Here is an 8,641-nt window from a genome sequence, read left to right on the forward strand (position 1 = left end):
TCAGCCTTGATTCCATATGATTACATCCGAAGAAGGCGCATTTGGTTGATTGCCGAACAGTGGTTCAAATTAGCCAGATTTGTACATCTTCACGGGTTGTTTGTCAAACCAGCCAAGCTGGTTCAGCCTGCGGGTCAACACCTTGATACTCAGCGTGAAATTCTCGATACCTCCCAAGCTTATATTATCCATGATTTGTGACAGCCCCGCGATATTTATATATCAGTGTGTCACCAAATTTGTGTGCATGCATGCTAGCTAGTGAAAGTACACACATGACACATCATGACCACAACACACTTGGGGCTGTGCTGCAACATGAGCTCCTCCTCACTGTCACCGACCGGTATATATAACCTGCCCCTATAGCTTCTATGGGTTTAACTCTGAGGAGAGAGTGGCGGAATTGAAGACAGAAAGTTGTACTATCTCGATCTATATTATTTGTCGCAATCTTTTCTAGACATGCATGTACCTACACAATAAAACACGTTAGCCGCGACAAGTAATATGGATCAGAAAGAGTAGTTAATATATATAAGTATGATTCGTTGCGCACATTCATGTATTTGGAAGTAGTTGATGGTTCACTTTGAAACAGCGAAGGTACATAATGTCCGTACGATACTTTTACAAAGATGACTCATCTCTTTTTGTGGGCCATTGGAAAACAACAAGCGATTCAGGTGCTGATTTACTGAAAGTCGTACACCAGGCATTTCCGACTTTCAAAACCGATTTCTCTCGTCCGAACAACCATATAGCTCAAATGCTAGCTCTTTTTTTTTGATGAATTCATGACATTTTTGCACATGTGTCATTATCTTGCCAATGACGATAAACGACGGCACTGCATGTCTGCCTTTGACATCCATCTATAGCACTATAGATAGCAGGCCAAAAATAGTATGCAGTGGCTTTGGCATGGAAGCAACTACGTACGCAACTTCTGTATCTGTACTTCCTCGGTATCGCGTTTTTAGAAGCTATACTACTCACTTGATTCACAAATTGTGGTTTACTCCAAATTATTTTCTCTTCTAAAGTCTATTTTATTCCCAAATTAAATTGACACAAGTAATTAAATTTATGCAAGGTACGTAGACTTTAGTGAATGCAAAGAGGCAAGGAATGAAGTGGCTGGTTTAAGTGTCTGTGGATCTCGGCTGACTGAGAACCGGAACTTCTTTTTTTTTATTAATGGATGAATGAGAACTGAACTACTAGTACTAAGTGGAAAGAAGTTGAAGGCGGTTGCTTCAGCAAGCATCTCTGGCGTGAGAGGAGAGCCAGCGATTTGTAACAGTCAGGTATCTTCAGAAGCGTGGAGATGTAGCAGCAAAAAGTTGTTATCTGCTCCTCCATCTTGGCCCCGTTTAACTTCTCGCCACAGTACTGTGAAACCCTGACCTGGCACCGTTTGATCCTCTCGGTCCGCTCAAGCATATAGGCGGGCAGATATGCAAGTATAGCCACGATGCTTGTCAGAACAAGTTCGCACCTGGGCTTCAACACACGGTTTGAGAGCCAGGCGGCGTGCCGAGATGGAATTTTCTCACCGTTCCGTCACATTTCCCTCTGCCTCCTTTTCCTACGTATACGCTACGATTGTTGTATTCACATACATGCATGCATGGAATTCATGCATGCCTGCCATCTCTATACGGTAATACTACTATATAGATGTTCACGGCTGTATACAGTATACTAATTTAGATCGGGTGTTTACATGTTCTTCTTATATATACTTCCGTTGGTAGCCAGCATGCATGTATATACTTTCTTCGTCCCAAATTAACTGTCGTGGATTTGCATATCCACGACAGTTAATTTGGGACGGAGGAAGTGTATACTTGTGAGCTACGAGCAGATAAACTAGAAAACATGGTGGTGTTGCGGTGTTGATGCCATGAAGGTGCAAACATTAAGTCGTAAATTAAAGGAAGGAACGTTCCCCTAAAAAAATAATTAAAGGAACGTTACTTTAAGTTCTAATTTGCCACTAGTGTAGATTGCAAGAGAGGGAGTACGATTATATACGAAAATGCATTAATATACGAGCACAGTCAATGCAACCAATGATCAGAAGACATGAATGCCATGGGGCCCACCAACATCAGGACAAAAAAAGACAGTACTCAATGACGTGGACTGATATGCACGAATCTAAAGCAGACATTCATGGTGGATTCTTTACTCGTAGGTCTCGGACTTGATAATAAAATTGACTTGTACTAGTACGTGTATATACAGCAGCACCACCATTAACTGGGCTTTGAATGCAGAATGCATCGCTGGGCTTTGAAGGCTCGGGCACAGCGGGCCGGATGTGGAGGCAGGTGGAGGGACGGCCCATTGCTCGAGTAGAGCACGCAGAGGAGCAGGAAGGCTCTACTTTCTGGACCAGGAAGGCTCTACTTTCTGGGCGCAGACGACCAACGGCGGCTGATCGGAGAAGTTTTTGGGTCCGTACGGCCCATTGGCTGAGTGGACGTGCGGAGAAGGAGCCAGAAGGAAACTTTTTCAAGCTTGTGGAAATTAATCAACTTGACTGTTCGTTCTTCACTTGACATTACATCTCATCTGAATACAATGTCTCATCGATCATTCCTAGACCTTTGGACAGTTTCGATAAACTACTCCTATGCACATCAGCAAGAGCATGATGCTCAATGGAATTGTAGTGGAATGCAACACAATTTGAGACCCATTATTGTGCAAGTCAGAATGGTACTGACGGCCATAGACAGATGGAAAAAAGACGTTTTCAATGATTTCCCGGTGCCTCCCTTTCCAACTTACATGTGAAAAGTTGTTGTGCATTACTCTACGCCAAATAGATTAACTTGGATATGCCTAGTCTATTTCTACTGCGTGCTGAATACTACAAAATGCTCCTGCCAAAAGCGGTACATTTTTTGGTCCAGGGACGGAGCCAGAAATTCAACATGAGGAGAGCGATTTGGGTTTAGGGGGACGAAATTAGAGAGCTAACCTATTTTTAAGGGATTCTTAATAAACCAATTAGTGCATATTAAACAAAACAAATTTTATAGGGGGGCAAAGCCCCCCGACGCCCCCTTGTCTCCGTTCCTGTTTTGTCCACATGTGATGGTTTCTCCCTGAATCCATCACCGTGGATGGTTCTCTATCCCACCATACTTGCCGACGGGCATGAAGCCGCCACCACATCTGAGGAGGATGAGTTGGACCCGTCGGTGTCCTACCCCCATCTGCCTTGAGATGGCGAACATGTCATCGCCGCCGTCCCATCATCATCCACACGGGCGGTGGCCACATCGACAAGGATGAGAAAGCGAAGAAACAAAAGGAACTGCCAGGACAACGCCCAGCAGAACCAGCACTCCAACCACGGACCAAATTACAGCTATTAACAAAGTACCAAAACTTCAGAATTAACAGACTTTCAGCCAAAAAAAACTCTCTAGATTGCTTCCAGTCTTTTCAACACCCCCCAGCTGTGAGACTTGTTCAAAATGTCGGTCACTGTCCCCTGCAGCGTCACAGGATCAGATGAGAGCAGCTTCAGCAAGCATCTCTGGTGTTGTGAGGGGAGCCGGCAATTTGGACCAAGCGATCCACAGGCAGTGAGGTGTCTTCAGAAGCGTGGAGATGAGGGAGCAGAAATTGAAGTTGTTATCTGCTCCTCCATCTTGGCCTCGTTTAACCTCTCGCCACACTGTGTGCAGGCCAATTGGGTACGTCCTGCTGCCCTTCAGTTTGCCCTAGACGAGATTTATCCAAGAAAGAAGGAAAGAAACTCTGATCTGGCACCATTTGAAATTGTGGCGCCGCTCAAGCAGATAGGTGGGCAGACATGCAAGCATAGCCACGATGCCCGTCTCTACACCTTCGTGCCCGGGCTTCAACACACGGCTTGAAAGACAGGTAGCGTTCCAAGATGGAATTTTCTCGCCCATGATATCCTGAACATAATTGTTTCGTCACATTTCCTGGTGCCTCCTTTTCCTACCAATTCATGCATGTGATCTCATACGTATGAATATACACGGTAGTAGCTGTTCGCTGCTGTATACTAATTTGGATCGGGTGTGTATATGTTTTTTTTATGCTTCCATTAAGTTGATGGCCAACATGCATATACATAAGTACATATACATATATACCATGTTCGATACCGGTACAGCATTGAGGCTTTGCTGGCAGCGTGCACATACATATATATACATAGACCTCTAACACTACCCGTTTTCTCTCATTTCCCAGTGCCTCCCTTTCCAACTTATTCAAAAAGTACAGTACATGTGAAAGGTTGCTCTGAATAACTACGCGCCAAATAGATTAACTTGGATATGACGACTAGTCTATTTCTACTGCGTACTGGATACTACAAAATGGACTAGGTGGGCTCTGTATTTATTTATATGGAAGCTGCTAGGGAGAGGAACACATCGACCCCATATATTCAACCGTCGATTCGAGGAGGGGCTCGATCGGGGTTTTCTAAAGTAATCATTCCTCTCGTACGTTTCTTGACTATCTTTTCCTTTAGTAACAAGGTAGTTTTGGGTCCCGTCCTAATGGTTCCTGACCTGACAATAGGCGGCCAGCAATTAAGCGGCGCATTGGCCAGTGACCATGGACATACAATCACTTAAATGCAATCCCCGGCCTTGCAGTGCATAACTACTGATATATATAATCGCCGATTAATTAGTGATGGAATTGGTATGTCTAAGAAGAGAGCTGCAACCATTCATGGTTAATTATAAAAGCCTAAAATCCATAAAACAATCAGACTCTAGAACGGATTACGATATCTCGCATGTTTTATCAAGATTAATTGCTGAAGTCATGCAATCTCGTACTTACATACAGTAGCTGTTCTTTCCATTGATATATATATTCTGCACCCCCAGCCGATTGAGGCTTGAGGACCAGCCAGGATTCGTTCGCTAACCCAGGCGGCCAAACACAAATGTTGCATGCGACCTAAGAAACTTACGTCCGACCGATCGAGCGCACGTCCGGACGTCTCGCGCGCTGGAGCGGTTATTTTGCATGCGACATGATAATATTACGTTGGCTTCCGGCGACATAATTTGCAACGCAAGGGCAATTTGTTTTGCATGTGTGACGTAAGAAACTTATGTTGGCAGCTTCCAGTGTAATTGGCCAGGAGGTTGTAAGATTATGTTGCATTCAACGATTTCTATTTTTAGCGAGTAAATGCCTAATATTACACGGGGCAGTAATACATTAATTCATATTGCGCCAAAGCTTTTAGCCAATCTTAAAAAAAACAATTAGCCAATCACTGAAGTAAGAAATCTTGGTACAATATAAAATAGAAAATCGATGTTAAAAGCAGCTGTACCCTAATTAGACACAAAATACCCATAAGAATTCTCAATGCCAATAAATACAAACTCCAGGTCAACGTAAGAATTCTAAGTGCCAACATAAAATACAAATTCTTTGTACAGAAGGTAGACGATTAACAGTTAGCCATACTCCATTCGACTTGTTACCATCTAACATAATGCCACTGGCCCTCGGTTCACATAAGGATCTCGCGAAAGCAAGCGCTGTGGTAGATTGGCAGTTTTATGGTGCCCCTTTATTTTATTTCAAATGGCCACCACATGGTACCAAGCAGAGCTGTCAGTTCAGCAACCTGCATATACGGAGAATAAGCTAAACCTCTTCAACAATGGAATAGAAGAATTATCTAAGCACTGGAGCTCCACAAACATAGACTTTTACCAAGAGGTAAGATTATTGCCATGGTACATTAGGCCAGGTAGTAAGAAGTCAACAGATCTGACCTCCATTGCCTCATCACCAACATGATCTTGGCAAGCAGGGTACACTCCATCTTCCAAATGAGTTTCACTGTAGAGTAAAAAACAACAGAACGCTAAAAAAAAAACAGAAGTTGCATTCTGAAATATTAAGTAAGAGAAGAAATTGAGCTAACTAAGTGTCTTACATGATCAAACCATGTCCGAACATTGTCACCAGAAAAAACAAAAGCTATATTCGAACAGTTAAGGAATCTAGCTACAATCAAACAACAAAATACATAGCTAGAAGCCACCTATGCATTGCAGGTTGAATATCGGAGGAACTGAAAATATGTCCTTACACTATTGCACACAATGCACATATATTACAGCTGAGTATGTCGTGTTCCAGCCATGATTCAGTGATTTTGGTGTGTGTGTTTACAAGTTTTTTGAGTTTGAACTCAACAACAACTGCTTTCTACACTACCGAAACAATAGACGTTTTCTGCATTACTGAAAATCAGCACCTCCTGAAATCTGCATTAGCTTTTTTCAGTTGCATTGAATGGCAGAAAATGAACCTCTTGAATTCCAGCAGGAGCTTTTTATCGAACAAACCAAGTCCGAAAAGAAAAGGAAAAAGGAAAATAGCAGTATATCACAAACATAAATGATGTTGGATATACTACCTTGGGGTCAGCAAGCACACCAATCATCGTGGCATCTATCTCAAGCTGATTATCTATACACGAAGCTCTGGCGGCCATTAGTATACAGTGTCCTGATCAATGCCCCTTTGGAAAAACTGATTCAGTTAAGAACATGTTAATTGAGATGACCTATATCATGACAAGGCTGTTCTACTGACAAGTAAATATCAGAAGCCTAACCTCTATAAGATTCTTGTCCACAGCCAACTTGTTCAAGGTTACTGTCCGTGTCTTGTCACTACACGGAACATCCATGCCAGCCATCTCCTCAATTCCTGTCATCCTCTTTGTAATTGCTCCATGACACCAACTTGTCTCCATATATCTCAAAATAAACTGAAATAATGAAGAATCAGATGATCCTCCATGGAGATAAAATCATACGATCTCAGTAAAACATAGCACATGATTTACATTTAGTACTGTTGGAGAAATCAATGATTAGAGGAGATACGTACACACTTTATTCACATATGTTCATGTTAGAGATTTCATCAAACACCTTGAAGGCATACTAAGATTCAGAGTCAGCACATTTACATACCACATTGGTGCCATCCCGCGCACTTGAAACAGAAAAAGAGGAAAGCCAAGCAAGAATTAACCGTGCCATCCATACAAGTATTGGGGGAATTAAATTGGTTAAACCTGAACAGGACGTTGGAGAGCTGCAGGGGGATCTGGATGGAGAGACCTGAAGGCATCAATGGGAGGAAGCGGAAAGCAGGAGAAGAGAAAACGAGCAGAGCTGAGAAAGTGAGAAGCACCTCCGAAAATAAATTCTCCAGATCGCTGCCTCACTCTGGAGTGGAGTGGAGTTCGTCGACGCACAGAGGGTGCAGGCCGGCCACCAAATCCCCTCCAGTAACAGAGCCGCTGCCTCCGCCGCAGCCCACGGTGGCGTGGCGTCACTGGCTCGCCTCCCCGAACTGTCGGCAGACGCGGACTAGGGATGCGTCGGTGCTCTTGCTCGCCGCTCCTCCCCGTCGTTGCCGCTGCAGCCGCTGCCGCCGCCTAGGCTCGCCGCAATTCCCGAAGAAACCGCCTTTTTGGTACTACCAGGGGTAATTACCCCCTAAACATCAGTCGTCCATCAGGCTCCGACGAATCCAACTCTGATCGGGTTATTGGATTTGGTTCTACCCGATAGCCAGCAAGCTAATTATTTTCTAATTAATTAATCCAGTCTGTTTGTTACGTGGATGTTCCAACAACCAACACCTATCGCCATGAATCCAGCAATTTGGTTGGGCTTGCTGCCTACCCTTCGCTCTATATAAGGCCAGGCACTAGAGGGGAGGGTGCGAGGGCGGCCAGGCGGAGTGCAGAGGCGCAGAGCAGAAGATTGCATGGACGCAGATTGAGCAGCTCCTCTTAATCTATCAGCACGAGTACTGCTTTTGCTACAGTATGTGGTGTACTACTTTGTTGCAGCTCCCAACCATGAAATCTCTAGAAACTTTGAAGGTGTTCTACCGTGTGATTGCAAACTTTTGTTGATTGTTTTCCAGGGATGCAACTTTCTATCTGCTCCAATACCGAAAAAGATGAAGATGAATTTTATGAACGCAAGGAGTTAGGCCCGGAGTATATAGTATGGAGTTTACAGAATGTTGCATCAACAACAACACAAGGATGGAGTATATAGAATGTTGTATGAACAACAGAAGTATGAAGTATGTAGTACCATGCATTTAGTATGAAGAATATAATCAGCAAAAAAAAAAAGTATGAAGAATGTAGAAGGTAGTATGGAGTATATTCACAAGCAGTATATAGAAGGAAGTATGTAGTATATAGAAGGTACTGTAGGACATATATTAGAATGTACTCATGTATGGAGAGTATATATAAACAAAGAAGTAGTAGTATGGAGTATATATCCAAGAAAAGTAGTAAATAGTATATAGTACATCAATACAAAATAATTTTCCTATGCAGTATACATCACAACTAATTAATGATGATTACAAATAGTTGTCTCTACGATAGCCATGCACACAGCACACGAGATGGCTAGCCTCGTAGAAATGATCATATTTGTCTTCTCTCCGTACGTACATGCGTAGATGCATCACCCATGAGTTCGTCTCTCTATGTTGCTACTCCTGTCTGCTGCCTTGACCGATCTAGGTGGAAAAAAAAGAAAGTGGTTCAAGG

General features: G+C 43.2%; 2 long non-coding RNA genes across 5 annotated transcripts; one reads left to right on the forward strand and one right to left on the reverse strand.

Moving 5' to 3' along the window:
• Positions 1 to 5,275: 5,275 nt before the first annotated feature.
• LOC104582491 lies at positions 5,276 to 7,567 on the reverse strand. 4 transcript variants are annotated; one of them, XR_001405948.2, is made up of 6 exons: positions 7,249 to 7,567; positions 6,940 to 7,161; positions 6,662 to 6,817; positions 6,461 to 6,576; positions 5,749 to 5,877; positions 5,276 to 5,659 (listed from the first exon to the last, which is right to left on the reverse strand). It is a non-coding gene; the product is annotated as an uncharacterized LOC104582491 (long non-coding RNA). The 4 variants fall into 4 exon arrangements; XR_001405947.2 differs by having other exon boundaries at positions 6,662 to 6,843; XR_730219.3 differs by having other exon boundaries at positions 6,662 to 7,161.
• Positions 7,568 to 7,577: 10 nt separating this feature from the next.
• LOC112271175 lies at positions 7,578 to 8,421 on the forward strand. The gene is made up of 2 exons (XR_002964146.1): positions 7,578 to 7,889; positions 7,993 to 8,421. It is a non-coding gene; the product is annotated as an uncharacterized LOC112271175 (long non-coding RNA).
• Positions 8,422 to 8,641: the final 220 nt, after the last annotated feature.

This window comes from Brachypodium distachyon, chromosome 2 (assembly GCF_000005505.3).
Source record: "Brachypodium distachyon strain Bd21 chromosome 2, Brachypodium_distachyon_v3.0, whole genome shotgun sequence".
In the NCBI taxonomy this organism is placed as follows: domain Eukaryota; kingdom Viridiplantae; phylum Streptophyta; class Magnoliopsida; order Poales; family Poaceae; genus Brachypodium; species Brachypodium distachyon.